Raw genomic sequence first — 21,640 nt, 5'->3', positions numbered from 1 at the left:
GGCCCTGGCCCTTGTTCAAGCAGAGCTCACGGCCTCACGAACAGAGAGCGCAACTCTCCAGGCTAGAGTAGATAGGATGCAAAGGAATCCCTTTGATGCAGGAGACACCATGCGCCCTCATTCAGGTCCAGTAGTCGTAGAGATGCCCTCACAAATCCCGTTAGCCTCCCCGGAAAGGTTTCATGGGGATAACAAAAAGATACAAGTGTTCATAACCCAAGCCCTGCTTCATTTTAATTGCAAACCACGGCTATTCAACACGAACCAAGCTAGAGTAGCGTTTGTGATCTCTTATTTGGCGGGAGAAGCAGCCCAGTGGGCAGTGCCCTTGGTGAGAAGGGACGATCCATTATTGTACGACTGGGACGCCTTCAGAATTGAATTTGAGAAGACCTTTGATAGAAGAACCGAGTCCTTCGCGGCAGACAGGGACTTATTGGTATTACGCCAGGGTAATGCAGACTTGCTTACCTACCTGAACCAGTTTCGGCGGTTGGTGGCTGAGACAGACTGGCCCGAATCCAAGCAAGCCGCCGTCTTCTACCAAGGTCTGAAGGATGAGCTAAAAGACGTCCTTGCCCAGATTGACCCTCAACCCTCCACGTGCTCTGCCCTCATAGAGTTGACGTTACGCCTGGACCATCGCCTCCAAGAACGGAAAGGGGATCACCGGAGAAAGGACAGAGGTTCGTTACCACCGGACCTCAGGCCGTCTCCGGACTCTTCGGCTAGCAAATCTGAGCCTATGGAAATAGGAGCTGTGCGGGCCTCCCTCACTCTGAGCGAGAAAGACCAAAGGAGGAAACAAGGCCTCTGTCTTTATTGCGGCAAAAAGGGGCACTTCCTCCGCGAATGTCCTGTACGACCACGGTTTGGGCGTCCACGACCAGGACAGACGGCCGCCGCAACAACCGGAAAAGAGTCGGAAAACTCCAAAGCTTGAAGGTTCATGAAGGGGAACCATCAAGCACGTATCTGATCCCTTCCGTTAACAGCCATAACGCCGTCGAAGGCAAACACTTCTTCATAGAGGTTGACATCCTGACGGACGACCAAAGAAAATCTACACAAGCCATGATCGATTCCGGCGCCACCGGGTGTTTTATAGATCACCAAGAAGCTCAACGTCTAAAGCTACAACTCATTCAGAAAACCACCCCTGAAAGAGTATTTGCCGTTGACGGCAAGGAATTGGAGTCCGGACCAATCAGCTACATGACCCAAGAGTATGAAATTGTCTACGGAGGATATCACCACGAAATGCTGTCCTTCCAAGTCATTCATGCCCCACACTACGGAGTGATCCTGGGTCTCCCCTGGCTTCAGAAGCATGAACCAACCATACAATGGACACACAAGACCTTAATCCTGCAATCCCAGTTCTGTCAGGAGAAATGCAACCACTACCCCACACGACCATCGGAGACGGTGGCCGCGGGTTTCCATGTGGCAACGGCTGCAGAGAAAGACGTGACCCTACCAGAATGTTATGAGAAATACGCAGTAGTGTTCAGTGACAGTAAAGCGGAAGAACTTCCCCCACATCGGGAATATGACTGCCGTATCGATTTGGTCCCAGGCACTGAAATTCCGTGTGGTAGAGTCTATGCGCTCACCACTCCTGAGAATGTACGTCTCCGCGAGTATCTTGACAAGTATCTGCACTTAGGATTCATCCGCCCTTCTCGATCGCCAGCGGCGTCCCCCCTTTTTTTTATCCCCAAGGCCAACGGGGACTTGCGGTGTTGCATTGATTATAGAGCCTTAAATGCCATCACCGTTAAGAACCAATACCCCTTGCCCTTGATTCCGGTTCTTCTGGAGCAGGTAAGGACGGCGGTGGTGTACACCAAATTGGACCTACGCGGGGCATACCATCTGGTTCGCATGAGAGAAGGCGACGAGTGGAAGACGGCCTTCAAGACGCGGTATGGGTTGTTCGAGTACTTGGTCATGCCCTTCGGGCTATGTAACGCCCCGGCCGCATTTCAGTTTTTCCTGAACGATGTCCTACGGCCATTTCTGGATCGGTTTGTGGTCGTCTACATAGACGATATCCTGGTGTACTCCACTACCGAAGAGGAGCATCAGACCCACGTCGGAAGAGTGTTACAGGCCCTTCAGGAACATCAACTCTACTGTAAAATCTCCAAATGTGAGTTTCATGTGGCCACGGTCGAATTCCTGGGGGTGATACTTACCCCGTCGGGTCAGGTTATGGCAGAAAGAAAGGTGCAGGCGATCCTCGACTGGCCCCAACCCCGAACCGTGAAAGAAATCCAGAGTTTCTTAGGGTTTGCTAACTTTTATAGGAGGTTTATCTCGAACTTTTCCGAGACGATAACACCTCTCACCAAACTTACCCGAAAAAAGATACCTTTCATCGTGGAAGCCGACGCTTCGGAAGGTGCGGTAGGAGCGGTCTTATCTCAAAGGAATGTGGAAACCGGATACCTGCACCCCATAGCGTTCATGTCCCGAAAGCTCAACTCCACAGAACAGAACTACACGATTGCAGAGAAGGAGCTTCTGGCGATAAAGGATGCGTTCAGTGAATGGCGACATTGGCCGTTTGGGGCGGTTCACCAGGTCACCGTTTACACGGATCATCGGAACCTCCAATTCATGCGAGCCGCAAGACATCTAACCCCGCGTCAACTCCGGTGGATGTTGTTTTTTGCGGAATTTCATTTTGTTATCACCTTTCGTCCTGGCAAAGATAACCAGAAAGCTGACGCTCTTACGAGACAAGAAACGCCAACAGACCGTCCCGGAACCAAGGAAAGGGCCATAATCGCACCCCACCAAGTGATTGGGGCAGTGCACACGGATCTGTTCTTACAGAAGACCAAACAAGGAATGAATACCTTTCCCTGGAGAACCTGGTTGAAGTTCCACCCAGAATGGCAGAGCCACCAGGGTCTGTTCTTTAAAGGTCACCAGCTCTTGATCCCAACCCAGGAGTTACGGAAGATGGTGTTCACATGGTGTCACGACCTCCCCTGTGCCGGACATACCGGAGTGAAGAAAACATTGGAAAGGATTCAGAGACAATTCTGGTGGCCCACAGTATGTACCGACGTCATGTCTTGGGTCAAAAGCTGCGTCATCTGTTCCCAGATGAAGACCGAACACCGCCCCATTCAGGGATTGTTACAACCTCTACCCACGCCCGACACCCCATGGGAACGATTTTCAGTGGATTTTATCGTAGGGTTACCCCGGGACCAAGGATGCACTGCCATAGTGGTAGTGGTGGACTATTTAACCAAGATGGGGCACTTCATTGCCTGCAAGCAGGTTCCCACTGCAGGTATGTTAGCCAAACTGCTGCTGATCCATGTTGTCCGTCTTCATGGCCTTCCAAAGGTCATTGTATCAGACAGGGGGGCCCAGTTCACTGCCCGGTTTTGGAAGACCTGGTGCTCAGCACTGAAGATCGAGTCCGCCCTTTCCACTAGTTTTCACCCACAATCGGATGGCCAAACAGAACGACTTAATCAGACATTAAAACAATTCCTCCGTTGCTATGTGGACAACAACACAGAGGCGTGGGTGGAGTGGCTCTGGGTAGCGGAGATAGCTTACAATAACGCCAAGCACACCTCCACCCAACACTCCCCTTTCTTTAGCTCTTACGGATTTCACCCTCGGTTCACACCTCTCGACCTACCCCTTCCACGTTCCAAACTCCCCACGGTACAAGAACGGCTAGAACACATTCACTCCACGTTACGAGACACACGGGATGCCTTGTTGAAAGCCAAGATGCTGTACAAAGCTCAAGCGGACAAACATCGTCGACCAGGGCCCTCATACAAGAAAGGGGAGTGGGTTTGGCTGTCGACCAAACACATCAGGTTTAAAAAACACAGCGCTTTTCACCCTAAATTTATAGGTCCATACCGGGTGATCCGGCATGTTAACCCTGTAGCTGTCAAACTGACTTTGCCACCCTCCTTACGCATACATCCTGTCTTTCATGTCTCTCTCCTTAAACCTTCCCATTGTCCTGTGAAAAAACGTCCGGTACCTATATGGGTACGACACGATCAGGAATATGTGGTACAAGGCATCATGGACTCCAAAATACTGAGAAGCAAGTTGTGGTATTTGGTGGCGTGGAAGGGTTACGGGCCAGAAGAAAACTCTTGGGAACCGGCCTCGTCCGTTCATGCGGCCCGGTTAGTGGCGGCATTCCACGCACGATACCCTGACAAGCCTAGAGCCAGTCAGTGTCCTCGGAAAGGGGGATGTACTGTCAGGCCGAGCACCCGGTAGTCACTGACTGCCGCGAATTCGCAAAGACTACAATTCCCGTGAAGCGTTGCGCGTAACGAGGTTACACGTGACGCTTATGCGGTGCGCCGGATCCCTTATCAGTGAGACGGAAGCAGCAAACAGACGCTGGTTATTCCTCCTCGGCGTCCAGTCCTGGCGAGCAGTCGCTACGCTCCAACCCGAAGACCGGCTTCAGCGCTACCTAGACGAGGGAAGTGAGTCGCAGATCAGCCCTAGTTCCCATTCGGTCCGTCCGAGTTGCCCCTCTGTTGGAGAGACTCCTTGGCGGAGCCTCGTGCAGAGGAGCGCTAAAGCTTCGTGTGGTGCTATTTCTAAAGCACCTTCCGAGTTGCCCCTCTGTTGGAGAGACTCCTTGGCGGAGCCTCGTGCAGAGGAGCGCTAAAGCTTCTTGTGGTGCTATTTCCAAAGCACCTTCCGAGTTGCCCCTCTGTTGGAGAGACTCCTTGGCGGAGCCTCGTGCAGAGGAGCGCTAAAGCTTCTTGTGGTGCTATTTCCAAAGCACCTTCCGAGTTGCCCCTCTGTTGGAGAGACTCCTTGGCGGAGCCTCGTGCAGAGGAGCGCTAAAGCTTCTTGTGGTGCTATTTCTAAAGCACCTTCCGAGTTGCCCCTCTGTTGGAGAGACTCCTTGGCGGAGCCTCGTGCAGAGGAGCGCTAAAGCTTCTTGTGGTGCTATTTCTAAAGCACCTTCCGAGTTGCCCCTCTGTTGGACAGACTCCTTGGCGGAGCCTCGTGCAGAGGAGCGCTAAAGCTTCTTGTGGTGCTATTTCTAAAGCACCTTCCGAGTTGCCCCTCTGTTGGAGAGACTCCTGGGCGGAGCCTCGTGCAGAGGAGCGCTAAAGCTTCTTGTGGTGCTATTTCTAAAGCACCTTCCGAGTTGCCCCTCTGTTGGAGAGACTCCTTGGCGGAGCCTCGTGCAGAGGAGCGCTAAAGCTTTCAGTGCTATATATTAGCCACGCCTGTGAGACACACCCTACGACAAGGGCGAACTACCCGCACCTCAGTCCGACATAACAGTAAGACTCCTTAACGGGAGAGATTATGTACCTACATCTTGCCAAAGTTTAGATACGTTGTGTGTTTTCTCGTTACAGATCTCCTTCCCTGCTGTCCCTACCCTTTCCTTCCCTCACTCGATCACCTCACCAGTCTGTGTTATTCCATAATTCCGGACTTGGGGAGATCGAGAGGTGGACCCCATTCAGCATCAGTACAACCCTGAGGATCACCGGAGGACGAAGCTTGACAATAAGTTTGAGTGATAACATCAGTATCCTCCCAAATATAAGTAAGTTCCTAAGAAACTACATGGCATGTGTGTGTTTAATTCACAGCTTCCATGCACTGTGCTATGATGAGTGTATGCTCCATATACACAGGTAATGAATAATGCAAAACGTGTTTGTGGTTGTTGTTACATGGTCCGATATCAATGTAAGACCACTTGTATCCATGTTGTCAGTTTACTTTCAATCCCTACCACAATGAAAATGCAGAGCCTGCTGTTCTTGCAGATGCTGAGTCAGGGTATGCCCAGACTGCACATCTGTCTCAGCAGATTCTGGGTCATATTGTGCCTAAAATGCACTGCTATTCCTGCAGGTGGAAGGGAGGTGAATGTGTGTGTGTGTGGGGGGGGGGGGGGGGTCGGGGGCGAGTGGCATGGGGAAGTAAAAAATGTGTTTTGTAAATATTTAGGATTTGCAGTGTAATGGGATTTGTGTGTGATTCAAGCTGTCCTGAAGATACATCTTCCTTCTATTGGGAGCCAATTGAGACTCTTGGGAGCATGTGAGATGTGGTCAAATCGTTTGGTGCCTCTGCGGGGTCTAGCAGCGACATTAAGTACTTTTCCTAGAGGCGCAAGGTGTATTTTGTGATCCCGGTCAGTATGACATTCCCATAATCAGGTTCCGAGAGGACAAGTGATTGCACTACATTCTTTACATCTTCAGGTGGGATAAATGATTTGATTTTCTTGAGATATTTGAGAATATAGAATGCCCCTTTGGCTGAAATGTTAATGTGAGTAACATGTTTAGTAGCCCACAAATACAGATTTTCACCACTGACAATTGCCTCATCTTCTAATGGATCACCAAAGTCAGAATAAAACAGCTCGATCGAATTCTGCTGATAGAAAGGATTAAGGAAAACAGAGCAGGAGAAGGAGTAAGACATGGATAAGTGAAAGTATTCTGCTTCCTCGGCTGCAGAAGCTAGGAGATAAGAGCAGAAAAATAAATTTTCCACTTCCATAACTTTCACATTTTCAGCTAACATCTGATAATATACATTGTAACTATTCACACTCTCATGCTGTGGAATATATGAAACCTCACCCTTGAGTGGAAAAGGTCTAGCTACAGGTTCAAGAGTGGAGTTTGGCGAAATATGAGTGTTATCTCCTCCAATAGATAAATATTCAACAGCCACCCAAACAGGGAAACAGAAATGGTAACTGCCAGGCTTACAAGCAAAACTTTGCAGTATCGGTGAACAATGTTAACTTGGTCAGATCCAGGAAATCTCAGATAAAAGGGTTAGTCCTCTAGGTACTATCCTATTTTCTCTACCCCCATCTCAAAAGATGATGAAGTTATAGTATCAGCAGTGTAGGCCATAAGTGACTGCACCGTTATAGCAATTCTCAAGTAATTCCTTGATCTGTTATGCTCAAACGTTTCGTAACCCCATTGCTTAGAAGTCACAGCAATAATACAATTGTTCAAAGACACAAGATGAAAAGGAGCATACAATTATATTAAATCCATTTGTAAAGTACAATCAATAATACAAGCCCATAAGATCCAGAAATATTGAACAGTTAGTCTTGGCGTATCTGTTTCCAATTTAACTTTATTTGTAGTTTAAATTATGTGCGTACATCAGCCCAGCCAATGCGTTTCGACCAACAGGACTTCCTCAAGGCTGTAAAAGCAATTTAAAAAAAAGATATATATATAAATTCTTTTTTCAAAACACATTTTTTATAAACCTGTAATTCAAAGACTAGATAGACATACATAACTGTTTATACCAGCTCTTAGACAAACATTTTCTTAAATACCACCATTCTTATACAACCCCCACCTATATACATTATTTCCAGAACATAACATGATCATCAGATGATTGTGATGCAGCCATATTTGTTAATTATAGAAACAGTTATAGCATTAGGCATGTCAGTTTTAGTGTTAAAAAGAACCAAGAAGCAACATGTCTCATCAAAGAGTTCTTTGTCCCATCTCTCTCTTACTCCTTTTAATTTGTCTACGGACCACAGGAATATATGGTTCACTTAATACCCCGGTGTGAGGGTCCAAAATCATTTATAATTTATTATGATCAGAAATTCCCAATTTCCCTGCTATTTGCAAATTTATTCCAGGAAGTGGCTTATTTAGCTTACAACACCACTAAAAAGTTGATACTGGCCATGTCTATTGTTCTCAAAGTTCAAAAACCTTCCAAAGCAGAATATAAATATGAGTCACTGGGGTAAAATCTTCAAAGGAACTGGCGTGTTCTTCCGCTACTCCAATTTTATTAAGTGCTAAGAATCCCCATCGCGTCCTTATTTTCACACGATAAAAGGATAAATGCCTTCTTTTCTGATCTACAATTTAATGAGATCATACAGTGTTAAAACTGTCTCTTTCATCAATAGTTTTTATACAAAGCGGTTCGGCAACTTGCATCCTCCAGTTGAAAATAATTATCTCACTGCATCACTAGATTTGATTTACTTGTTGGCTGAAACAAAGTCTAATATGACCACATGTAACGGCATCACTAGTACCTATTTATCTATAAATTGAAAAAATGCCACGGCATCATTAGTACCCATTTAGACATAAATTGGAAAAAGTGTCCATAATGACAAAAACTCTAATTAGGACATGGATTAGTAAGTAAAGATTGTCCCCCATAGTTTGAAAAATGTTGCTATCCTCATTTACAAAAAGAGAAACGTTTTAAGTGGAACCCATAAACCATGATATACTGGTCCAAAATGTCCCGTTAATTAAAATAACCCATTCAGTCATCCAGGCTCAACTGTCGTGTTCCCTGTCGGAATCTGAATGCCAAATTGTCTATCCATATAAGGCTATCCTATGCAAGGCCCCCAATATAAGTCCCACAACAACCAATGATTAAGCGTTTGACATAATCCCACCCAGAGCCTGTTACTGGCCTGAGTAACCACCCTATCCCATCATCCGTAACAATTCACAAGCCAGTAGACTACATAAGTTTCCTCTTTGGTGCTCATGTTGTGTGGACCAATCAGAACTGTAATAGTAGGAGACCGCTTCCTTTCTGATTCGCATCGTTTTCGGTCCAACCAGATCGCTTTATTTGTATCGGGCGATGCAAATGCATTACGGCAAAATTAGAGTCCACTGTACTCAGTTTGGCGGAAGGGTTAACACCACATTTCATTTGCTCGCTTTTGGAACCAATCAGCTCATTTCATTTGTATCTGGAAAGTACATAACGATTACTGCCTCTTTTGTTCCCCCAGCTTTTCTTGCCAATCAGTAACTAACGAGTGACCCTAGTATATTAATAGGCCACTCAAATCGCGCATTAAAAATATTCCTTACATAATACATGTGACCGTGACTAGTTAAGAGGAGACTAACAATTCAGAAGAAAAACGATATAATGTCATTATATTCCAACAATCTCAAAAGCTACTGGGATTTTTTTTCTGCGTCAACTGGAGGCCTAAAGGAGCTATCATTCTCTGACCATTATCCTAAATTTCTGACCGTACTTTCCATTTTTGTCAGTAGTCAATGTGATTAGGCTCTCGTTGTGGGATCTCTTTGTTTCAGGGTGGCTTTTTGATGTCAGCCAAGCAGTCATTAGAGACAGACTTGATTTTGGCAAGGTATGTCCAGTCTGGGCTTGAGGACTTCTATTTGATCTTTCTCACTCTTTTTGGTCTTTTGGTACTGAGCAAGACCAGGTTTTCTTCCACAATGTCAAGCTAGTCAACTTGTTCTTCTAACTCACTGTCTTCCCTAATCGTCTCCAATCTCTTCTTAGGCATCAGCAGACTTTTTCGGGTGGTTGTGATGTTTGGCCAACCATCTTCAGCTGGACCTCGATCCTTGGAGGTGCTTGAGATCTCTGGCTCTGATATGGCTAACTCACTCTCAGAGGTGGAGCTTCTTTGTCCTGCCCCAACCTCTACTCCTTGTGGGATTTGCTGCGGCAGATTAGTTTGGGCCTTCCAAGAATTTTCACTGTGAATGAATGAATGAAGATTAGTCTTCTAAAGCGCAAACTTAGCCCAAAGGCGTCAAGGCTCTGCAGGAGGGGCCATCAGACAGAAATACATGTAGGAAAAAGACACACAATTGATGGACGGAATGCTGAACAAATCAAAACATTCACCCCCAGTCAAGAAATCTGGGTTAAATCCATCAATCTATTGCTCACCATGCCACCCCAGTTTAGACCTGGCCATATGCAAATCAGTCTTGACCCTGTGCCTCATGGGAACAGTCCAGCCCGAACTGCCAAGCCAGGTCCTCCCTAGACCGGAAACAAGCATCCTAGGACCGGTTTCGGGGTTTCCCCCCTCTTAAGCCAGGATAGCTTGATTCCAGTGGCACAGTGAGCCATGGACCCATGTCTGAGCACACCTGGGGCACTTAGGGCGAGAAAGCAAAAGACTCACAATGGATGGACGGAATGCAGAACAAATCAAAACATACACCCCCAGTCAAGAGATCTGGGTTAAATCCATCATTCGTTTGCTCACCATGCCACCCCAGTTTAGACCAGGCCATATGCAAATCAGTCTTGACCCTGTGCCTCATGGGAACAGTCCAGCCCGAACTGCCAAGCCAGGTCCTCCCTAGACCGGAAACAAGCATCCTAGGACTGGTTTCGGGGTTCCACCCCTCTTCAGCCAGGATAGCTTGATTCCATTGGCACAGTGAGCCCAGGACCCATGTCTGGGCATACCTGGCGCACTTAGGGCGATAAAGCACAAGACACACAATTGATGGACGGAATGCAGAACAAATCAAAACATTCACCCCCAGTCAAGAGATCTGGGTTAATTCCATCATTATTTTGCTCACCATGCCACCCCAGTTGAGACCTGGCCATATGCAAGTCAGTCTTGACCCTGTGCCTCATGGGAACAGTCCAGCCCGAACTGCCAAGCCAGGTCCTCCCTAGACCGGAAACAAGCATCCTAGGACATCCATATGGCTGGGTCCAAACTGGAATGGCATGGTGAGCAAAAAAATGATGGATTTAGGCCCAGATCTCTGTACTGGGGTGAATGTATGACATTGTTCTGCATTCTGTCCATCAAAAGTTCTTTTTGCATTTGTCACCCCGATTTGGGGAGATTCATCACCAGCCTGGCTGCTGCATTCTGCACCAGCTGCAGGCGATGAACAAGACCCTTGTAAATAACCAAATATAGGGTATTACAGTAGTCCAGTCTGGACAACACTAAGGCGATAACTGCCTGCTTACGAGAGGCGAAATAAAGGAATTGGGAGATTTTCCTAAGAATCATAATAGTCCCAAAGCAAGTGGACACCATTCTATCAATCTGAGGGCTCAGAGAGAGAGTTGTCCACCATGACACCTAGATTTTTTCCCTGGGATACAGGACAAGGACAGGAACCAAGCGTATCCGCCCACCAGTCATTGGACCAGATATGCTGCTGGTTTCCAAAGAACAAAACCTCTGTTTTGTCCCCATTAAGTTTAAGATAGTTCTCAACCATCCAAGAGGAGACTGACTGCATACAGCTATTGAAATTAGAGACAGATGCCTTAATGCTGTTGGTGATAGACACCATAATTTGGGTGTCGTCAGCATAGGACAGCACCTCCAATCCAAAGGATCTAACAACTCTAGCCAGGAGGGCAACATAAATATTGAAAAGGGTCGGGCTCAATGAGGAGCCCTGATGGACTCCACACAACAGATGGTTAGGGGCCGAGTGAAATTGACCCATTTTCACTATTTGTACCCGATCACTAAGGAAGGCGGTGAGTAGCTTGAGGGCTGTGCCCCCAACCCCTATTTCCTTGAGCCTGTCCACCAGTCTCAAGGGGTTATGGTATCGAAGACTGCAGTAAGGTTAAGAAGAATCAACAGCGTGGTGTGTGGGTCACCCTGAACACGAATGTTGTTGATTACAGAGGTTAGCGCCGTCACTGTGCTGTGATCACTTCTAAAACCATGCTTCGAGCCATCAAGCATCTGGTGTTCCCCTAAATAGGAGCTAAGGTGAAAATTCTGATGTTTCTCCAAAATTTTAGCTGGGACTGGTAACAGGGAGATGGGGTGGTAATTCTTTAGTTCAGCCGCATCCAGGGAAGGTTCTTTAAAAGAGGTTTAACCACCGCAGTTTTCCAAGGGATGGGGTACTGGCCAACTGACATAGCTAAACTGAGTACTGAGGTAAGGTGGGGAACAATAGCCTCCCTTCCTAATTTCATGATCTTTAGTGGGCCGGACTCCAGCTGGGAGCCAGATGTAATTCCACCTAACTGGCGGTCTGTATCGACTGGTGACAGGGGAGAAGGTAAGTACCTTGTCTACCTTCGCCAGGGTTATGGGATTATTAAAAAATGGGGGGGAGGGGTTGGAAGAGACTGATATGGGGATCTCAGTGTTAAAAGTTTCCTAGGAGGAATATATATCCGTTATTTTTGAACTGAAGAAATTAGCCATTCTGTCACAGAGATCCTGGGAGATGTCCGTCAAATCAGGGACTGAGGGGGAGGAGAGCGAATTAATGACATTAAAGAGCTCCCTAGGCGATCTAAGGGATTCTGTAACCTTTGAATAAAAGGATACTTTTTCCTCGATGATGGCAGTTTTATATTCCCTCAAACGTTCTTTATGTAAATGTCTTCCCACAGGGTTAACGTCTGAATGCCAGATCTTTTCCTGATGGTGACAGAATTGTCTTAATTTTCTCAATCTATCAGAAAACCATGGGGCAGAGGGCTTTTTTCCAGCCGCGTAATGCTCCTTAAGGGGAGCTAGGGTATCCATGGCTGCCAAAAGCCAATTGGAGAAATCAATGGCAGCCAGATTAGCATCAGAATAAGGGGGGCCGGGATGGTTATTAGGTGAGTTAAGAAGAGCCTCTTTACTAACACGACTGAAATTTCTCTTCTTCTCCATTATCTTTTTATTGACTGGAACTGTACGCGGTACTGGGATCTGGAGATAAAGAAAGGAATGGCTTAATGGTCTGACCAGGAGAGTTGTATAGGTTCCCTTACCGTAATCCGGGAATCATTAGAGAAAATGCCATCTAATATTTGTCCCGCTACATGGGTAGGGTTCATGACCAATTGTGGCAGACCACAGCAGCCCAAAGTTTCCAAGAAAGTTTGGGTAGCCTTACATAGAGTCTTATCACGGTGGAAATTATAATCACCCAAAAGCGTAAGATTAGGTCTTGCCAGGTACGGTTCTATGAGATTACTAAAATCCTGGCTAAATGATGCTCTTGGTCCAGGTCGGCGGTAGGTCACAACACCAGTGAAACTATCAGTTGGATGAATTTTTATCGAAAAATATAATGCCTGGTACGGCTCAAGAGACGTGGTGAGTGGCTTGGTACGATAGGTATTGACATCCTTATACCGAATGCCCAAACCCCCACCGATTCTGCCTTCCCTTTCAAATCTAGCTAGGGCATATCCAGAAGGGATTGCCTCCACCAGGTCAGGACCGGAGCAGTCCCTAGCTCACGTCTCAGTAATGAACACCCAGTCCGGCTTGCGAAGCGAGACAAAGTCCCTAAAATCAACCTTATTCTTGATAAGGGGGATAGCAGTGATGAGAAAGCCCAGGAATGGGTGATCATGAAGAGGGGAGGGGGGGGGGGGCGGAAGACTCTCCATGGAGGCATCGCTAACACCTGACTGAGACATGCGAAAATTGCAGGATGGGCAGACATATAGCCGAGTCCCAGCTGAAGCCGCCAGGCCCACATGGTGACAGCGAGGGATTCCCAGCTTCTGCAAATCAACAAGCTCTTGCTTTGAATAAGTAAAAGGTTTGTTCTATTCTACTGTTAAAAGGCCAGGGTTCCTGGTGCAAGACGAAGTCCTTTGGTGCGCCAGCGGCGCACCGCTGCGCGTCCGACCCAGCATGCCCTGAAATTGGCAGGGCCGGAAACAACTGGAGAGCAATCTTTCACTAAAGACCCGGAAGAAGGCAGGGAGAGCGTAGAAAGATACTCACTTCCCTCCGCAACAAAATACTGAGCCACGGCAGACAAGGGAAGTGAGGCGTGCCCCCATTAAAGTTCGGAAATGAAGTACAGCAGAAAAAGGAAAGGTTACTTAAAATTAGCCCTGTATATTAAAAAAGGTTAAAAAACAATTGTAAATTCGTCTATATTCCAAACAAAGTGACCGGTGCTAGCACCAATCTGTGCACAAAGCAATTCACACAAGGTGATTATTGTCTGAGATGGTTCACTCACCGCTGCACGTTCGACTCAGTGGATGCAAATGATCAATCCAGTGGTTAGTATCACAGTGGTCGCTGGAATAACAGCACTCTTATCATCCTTTTGCTACAAGTGATGCTTGTTGGATGGGGACTGTGGACCCTCAGCCTGGTTTTCCTCTTCTTCTAAAGCCTCAGAGACCTGAAATCTGTGGTAACTCGAAGAATTAGTGGATGCTGGCTCCTCTTCCTCTTCGTGCCTTGCCCTCTTGGTATGGGAGGTGTGTATCTAGTTCGGCAGACCAGCACACTGAAAGCAGTGTTGGTGACCAGGGGAAACATCCTTTACATCGCGGTGATTACACGGCCATGCATTTAGAACGCTGCCATTACAACGCAAGCATTACATCGACTTGCACTGGAGGGCGCTATAACCTAAGGAATGGTAAGATTTACTATTCCAACACCTTCCCTACTGTACGTAGACTGGTGTTGGAATAGTAAATCTTACTACTCCTAAGTCCAGCGCCCTCCAGCGCAAGTCGTTGTAACGACTTGCGTTGTAAAAAATGCGATGTTACATACCGCGATCATTTTGATCGCGTTGTAACATCACATATTCGTGACCAGGCTCACCTGGTAGGGCCCTCTCCAGCATTCCTTAACGGAAGACATGCTTCTTGATGTGAACCCAATCACCGGGATTCAGATCATGTCCTGGATACTCTCAGATAGCTGGGGAAGTGGCGTCGACCTGGTGAGAGATAGCACATACCACATCAAATAATCCCTTGCAGTACTCGAGGACCAAGTCATCTGTGATATTCACAAGAATAACTGCTGTGACGGAGGGAATTTGCATAACTCTCCCCATCAGCACGAAATGAGGAGACAATCCAGGTCTCTTGCAGGTGGTACTTTGGATGTACATTACTACCAAGGGAAGAACATCAGTTAATTTAAGCGACTTGGAGGCATAGGCTTTTGCAAGTGTAGCTGTGATTGTCCAGTTTAGTCTCTCCACAAGACCTGATGCCTCAGGATTGTACCTACAGTGGAATCTCTGGCTAATTCCTAAAGTTATGCAAAGCAACTGCATCACCTCACACTTGAAGTCTATACCGTGATCAGATTCAAGATGAATTGGCATCCTGTATCTGGGTATCAACTCCCACAGCAATAGTTTGGTGACTGTTAAGCTGTTACATCTCCGGGTGGGATATGCCTCAACCAATCGTGATAGTAGACACACGATGATGAGGATATAACTCAGGTGGTTACATTGGAGCATCTCCACAAAAAGTTTTGGAAAGGTAGCTCATGGTCACAGCAACTCTTTTCCCCACATTTTATTTTTTGCAGTTAACGCAGCGCTGTCAGAAATGTTCTCCCTTTAATCTCAGAAGGTAGACACCATTTTGTCTCGGCCCACATGGTTTGGACATGCATGTGTTGCACCATCACGGGCAGGAGGAAATCAGGAAGAATTGGTATTCCTTTAGAGGACACCCAAATGTCACTGGCATTCCTCACACATCCCATCTTTTCCCGTTTGGCTTTCTCTAGCTGTGGGCAGTATGTTGCATTTCCTTCAACTTATTAAAGATATGTTCAGTATTCAGTAACATGTTGGGTACAGTTTCTGCTTCTGCATTCCATGGGTCATCTAAATGGAAGGCTCAGGACTCAGGAGCGCATGATCAGGCAATTTTGTCTGCGCAACGGTTGCCTCTGGTGACAAAATGACTGCTGCTCTTAAGTGCAGCACACTTCACTATAGCAATTTCTTTTTGCATTTGCAAAGCATCTAACAAACTTGAAACATAGAGCGTGTTCCGGTTGGGCATACCAGCTGATGTCAGAAAAGATTGCTGCGAACATTGCTGGCTAAAGTCATGCACAACTCCAAAACCATACTGCTGTCAATGTAAATAGTGACTCAAGGGCCTTCTGAGATGCAGACAGCTATGGTAAGGGCAATCAGTTGAGCTACTTGAGCAGAAATTACATGGCGCAAGTATGATGCTTCTACAACTCAGCTCAGCGTACCTACAGCATAAGCTGCTGTCAAAATACAGTGTCAGTTTCTCAAACAAGACCCATCAACAAAAAAGGTATGGTCAGACTCAGGAAGGGGCACATCCAGTATGTCAAGACCTGGTTTTGTGCACAACTCAATAACACTAACACAATCATGGTCAAATTCGCCCTCATCATCTCCCTCTGGAGTCCGCAACAGAGAAGCAAGGTTTAGTGTGCTACATCTCCGAATGGAAACATGTTCCGTTGCCAAAATGGCTCTCTCATAGTGTGTTAGGTGGCTATTTGTCAGGTTTTGGGTTCTGGTATGGGTGAATGAGGATCTCAATGGAGTGGGGTATCATTACAATTACGGGGTAGCCCATCACGATCAGTCTGCAGTATGCTAAAGCTCACCGCTGCAGCAGTCTTTAGACTACTAGGCAACGCTGCTACCACTGGCTTACGAGTAGCTGAGAAGCGTCTGATGGGCAGCTAAGGGCCTGATTTAGATTTCAACGGATGGGTTACAACAGTGATGATATCCCAATATCGCTGAAATATAAATCGTATAATATCCTATGGGATTTATATTTCAGCTGACTGGATATCTGTCACCATTGTGATTGTGATGGAGTAACCTGTCCACCAAAATCTACATCAGAGCCTTAGTTTTCCCATGGGCATGTGTTAGTACAGACAGAGTACACCCATCTCTTTACTGACTAAAGAGCACAAATTCTTTCGGATAGTCTGGCTTTCCAAGAGCGGGTTCTCTAAAAGGATATTTTTGAGCTCCTGTACAGCTTCCATGCTTTCATCATCTCTTGGTACTGAGTCATTGAAATCAGTGTGCATCATCCTTATTAAAGGCTTTGGCACGAAGGAAAAGTTTGGGATCCATTGTCAACAGTAGCCAACTACATCCAAAAACATTCTCACTTCTCTCTGAGAAGTTGGGAACTTCATTTTAAGGACTGTCTCGATACGCTCATGGGATGCTAGTCTCATGCCCTTCTCTATCTAAGGTTCCAGGTACATGAACTCCCTCTGACACTATTTTAATTGCTTAAATGAGACTTTATTCCCGTTGTAGGAAGGTAGGATCCTTCGGCATGGATATCCCCACTTTTTGCCTGGTGTTGACTAGTCTAACTGGGATCCTGCTAATCAGGACCCAAATTTCTGTGCATCCTCCCTAAATTAGACATGGGCAGTACTTAGGTGCACTCCAGATTGGCTAATGGGGTACCCCTGTAAGTCCCTAGTATATGGTACCAAGTGTTGCAGGGATTCTGCTCATGCACAGAACTATGCACAGGAAACCAGGACCTCTGTGTACCAAAAAAGCCACCTCAGTGCCCAGAACCCCTATCCGACTAGCAATAGTGTCTCATTAGTTCTCCGTACTACAGCGAAGCTACCAATTATTAGACAACCTAGAACATGCGACTTGGTAAACTCTCAGGAATAGTGGGAAACAAGAACACTCTTTCGTTCACACTCATATTTGTCCACAACGTGAGTAATCAGTGACACTGTATAGTTTAAAATGTTTATTTTTAACTAACGTGCTCTAAGGTGCAGTACTCTAGCCAATACGAGCAGCATAATGCATAAGAACAATATAATCAACATTGTTACAATTCCATAAAGCACAAAAGGGGAAATCATATTATAATGACAGTGGAAACAGGACTATAGCGCCTTCTACCACCCTACCCGTGCTCATGAGCTAGTTTAGAATAATTATAGAAGACCTCTGGGCCTTTTCAGCGAGACCCCATACCTACGAGATCAGATGCAATGAATTGCATCCCAGGATCAGCACAGCTCTTCTATGTTGGAAAGGTTTTCTCCAAGTGTCTTCTCACGCATGTAATGCCATATTAAAAAGCACCCGAGTTTCAATTGGGCTGCTGTGCTTCATGTTATGTCTATGTGCGTGGGACTGACCAAAGTGAATCAACAGCATACATTGTTATTCAACCTTGAACACTCTGTGCTGACAGAGAGCGCGGTGCCCAGCTGAATATGTGAAAGGTAGACAGTTCTCATGTGAAGCAGCGCCAGCAAAGTTATTCACGAAAACAGAGCCATGTAGTGTCGTGTGCAAAAGCAGCAGAATCGCAACCAAGCATATACTACTTATGCTAATTTAGCAATGTCAGCAGTTAACCCCATTTCCTCACTACACCTTCCCCTTGGTCAGGCCAACGGACGGTGGACTCAACAGAACACAGAGTTCAAGTCAGAGTGAGCAAGAATTAAGAGCAGCAGTCATATTTGGACAAAGAGTCAAATGGTGCACTAATACGCGTGTCATAATCCCAACACCAGAACATTCCAGCTCATGCGTCACTAGAGGACTCATTAGCAGGTCATAATCCGGGGCAAGAGACACCGTATTGGAGAGGAAAAGATCCAATGGCCATTCAAATAAACATTCCAGGCAGTGGAAGACTGGTTGCACGCAAGTGAAATAACCAAAACAAAAGGATAATCCATAAGCCACGCTCGGAGTGGCCAGTGGCAAAGTACCGTAGCATTCAAGCATACGACTACGAAGAAGCAGCAGCCTGTCTCGGCTGTTTGGTGCCACAGGAAGATCATCCATTTCGGAGCAAGCACATTAACAGCAGAATCCCAGCGTCTAGGGCAAGTAATAGTGGTAAGCCAACGAAGACGCTGGAAAAAATATAATAGATAAATGCTGGTATCACACCAAATATAGTTTTGAAAGAAGTCACAAGGCCAGAGCCCACAGCTTTAAAAAAATGGGCAATGTCTGTAGTGTTCGAAGCATTGAAGATAGTGTGAATCAACGCACCGAAATGTAGCGGGAGATCGGTATTAAGAAGCACATGTACCTCTGTACGGGTATTTTCTGTACTCGGCTTCATGTGAGTTGAGGAGTCTAGGGCTACTACATACCACATTTTGTTTTACGGGACGTATCAGGATCCCCGGGTTCACTGAAAACCTTAAGTAGGACGCCGCTAAATACAGACACCCATTATGGGATGGAATTATCACCACATACTATATGACTATACTAAAGAAACAATAGCCTTGAAAAAGTTGCGAGTGCATTACCCATGTATGCGACGAAACACGTGTTGGCTTTTTGTGCTTACGACCAGTCACATGAGTGACAGAATAAGAAGATTCTTCTACTGAATTAAAGACTCAAGACTTGTGACAAATTACTTGTGTTGTGGATACATACTGTTTTGAAAAAAGTCAATGTGTTACTGTTGATACACTCTGATTTTAATAATCTACGTGTGCTAAGGAGTTGATAAATTAGCCACGTGAAGGATGAATGTCTCACGGGCAGATGTGAAAGAAACTTCTTTGTGGGACAATAATGCTCTTATTCTGCTCAATTTGTTGAACTCTGCCTTCAAGGTCGGAATGGAAGGCCAAATCGAGATGTCAAGCCTCCCATGTGGGGGTGTAAAAAGCAAATTTTTACAGCAAACCACAGCTGGTCCTGGATGACTTTTCAAAACACACGCCAAATTCGGTGCTGTTAAGTTACATGCGCCATGCAATTTTATATTCTTACACACAAGAGAATGATCAGGCGAGGAATCACATGATAACCCAGTGAGGTACACCTCTTTGTCATCCTGTCATCGTGAAGAAATGCACTACCTAAAGGTTCATTGCGTCCCAAGGGATAATGTTTCATGCATGAACCAAATTTAAACAAGGAAAATGGTAGAGTTATTACCCCATGGATGAGCCACACTGCTGAATTAGTTTCGGCAACAGAAAAAGGCAAAGGTTCTAATTTTTCAATATGTAACAGAGTGTATGTGGAATCCTTCATGGACATAAACTGTTGTTTATCTGTCAAGTTAAATGGCGTAAATAACGATGATGTATTCATGTAATCCGATGGAACTTTCCCCATCTTCAAAGTTTGCAATGTCCATGCAAACTGCATAATTGAACGCAATTGATTTTGACCATGATACAAAACAGATACTTCATCATGAACAATATCCACAACAGATGAAACAAAATGCCTAATGTGTAAATATGGGAGGAAAGAGTGTTAATACTATTATCAACAACAGCAAGCACTTTTTCTAAATTAGCTTGGTCTATTGCCCTTAGACGCCCTTTTACTGCTGATTGTCTGCTCACTGTTGTGGTTTTTGCCAGCACCAACCAACCCCTGAGTGGTGGCTTACACTACCCAACACCCATCCAGCACAGACGTCACTGGAGATGTGACCCTGGCAATAAAAGGGGCAGAGCGCATGTGCCCGTAACCAGTCCTAGAAACTCACTCAGTGTGTCCGTGTGGTCATTATATATGCATGTGGGTCCGGGGCCATTCCACAGTCCATTGTGCTGTGTACAGCGTGTGCAACCATGTCATTGCAGGCAGTGGTGTAGACCTGGGACATGTAACCGTGTCGTATCTTCATGTGAGCGTAAGCGGGGTGGACAGGTGTACGACAGTACTGCGTAGGGGTGTGGGTCCTCCACACGTGGATCTGGGTGTGGTTCAGTGTGGGCCTTGCCAAGGATGTGGCTGATGCGTGTGTCTCTGTTGTAGTGTCTGTGCCACCCATCACACAATCGACAATGTTGCTATGTGGCATGTCCCCGTTGTGCATGGCCGGCTGAAGGGGTACATGGGGGAGGGCATGCCTGCTCGGGGTCAGGGATCACACATGCCAACTGTTGTGTGTGTCGCTATTAGCGCAGCATGAGCCAAAGATGTTCCCTCAACGGCATGTCGAGTTCAGCCAGGCAGGTGCTCTACATCTGTGTCAGCACTGTCCTCGCAATGGGCCTACACACACGTGGCCGGCCACATTCTATGCAGCATAATCACTGTGTCGTGCTCTGGCTTGTAGACATGCGCAGACAGGCATGTCAATGGTGTGCCGTAGGGGTGCATGAGATGTAATCGCACTGCGCACACTAGTGAATGTGCTGGGGGGGAGGTGCATCAGTGAGGCTACATAGTACACAGTGATGCAGCTCTTTTGCAACACGCAGTACATGTCATACTGGAATCACTGAGTTCACACATCACACACCAATGAACCAGTGAGCCTGCCAACACATCATGCAGTATGTAGTCGTGACTCATGTCTCTCTGCTCTGTCACAGGTGACCGAGGATATGCACTCTGCACTTGGATGATAACACCCCTCCGAACCTCGAACACACAGCACCAGAGGCAGTACAATTTAGCCCACAAACGCACCAGGGGCATCGTGGAACGCACATTTAGCATGTTGAAGTCACGTTTCAGGTGCCTGGACGTCACAGGTGGTAAGCTCTTGAACAACCCAGACCTTATGTGCAAGATGATCGTTGCATGTTGTGTGTTGTACAACAAATGTGTACATAGCAAAGCCCCATGGATACGAGCGTCAGATGCACCAGACGATGATGATGAAGATGAGTCAGGCCGACCTCACCCCACTGCAGCCACAGCAGGAGTAGCCCGTAGGAACTACATCATTGACAGTTTCTTCTCTGGTTGACGTCACATTGTGTGGGTTCTTCGCAGTAATGGCACAGTACGTTGACTGCCACAGGCACTGCATGTGCTAATAAAAGCATTCCAATACACATTCCCTGCGTGCATGTCACTCATCAGTACAGGCACTTCACTTAGATAAGTGTGGGTGCGACATGTTGTGCTGTCAATTGAGGGATTTGTTGATAGATGGTGGGTGTGTCACCTCTGTACAGTGTGGCTGTTTATGGTGTCACTTATTCTAACTGCCAGTTCTGTGTGTCACAGTTGTTACGGTATCCCACTCTTCGGCGATTCACATGTGTTCCAAATCATTCCATTTTGACTGTCATTTGTGGCCT

The sequence above is a fragment of the Triturus cristatus genome, chromosome 4_2 (assembly GCF_964204655.1).
Source record: "Triturus cristatus chromosome 4_2, aTriCri1.1, whole genome shotgun sequence".
NCBI lineage: Eukaryota > Metazoa > Chordata > Amphibia > Caudata > Salamandridae > Triturus > Triturus cristatus.
Note: the sequence above shows the minus strand (reverse complement) of the source record.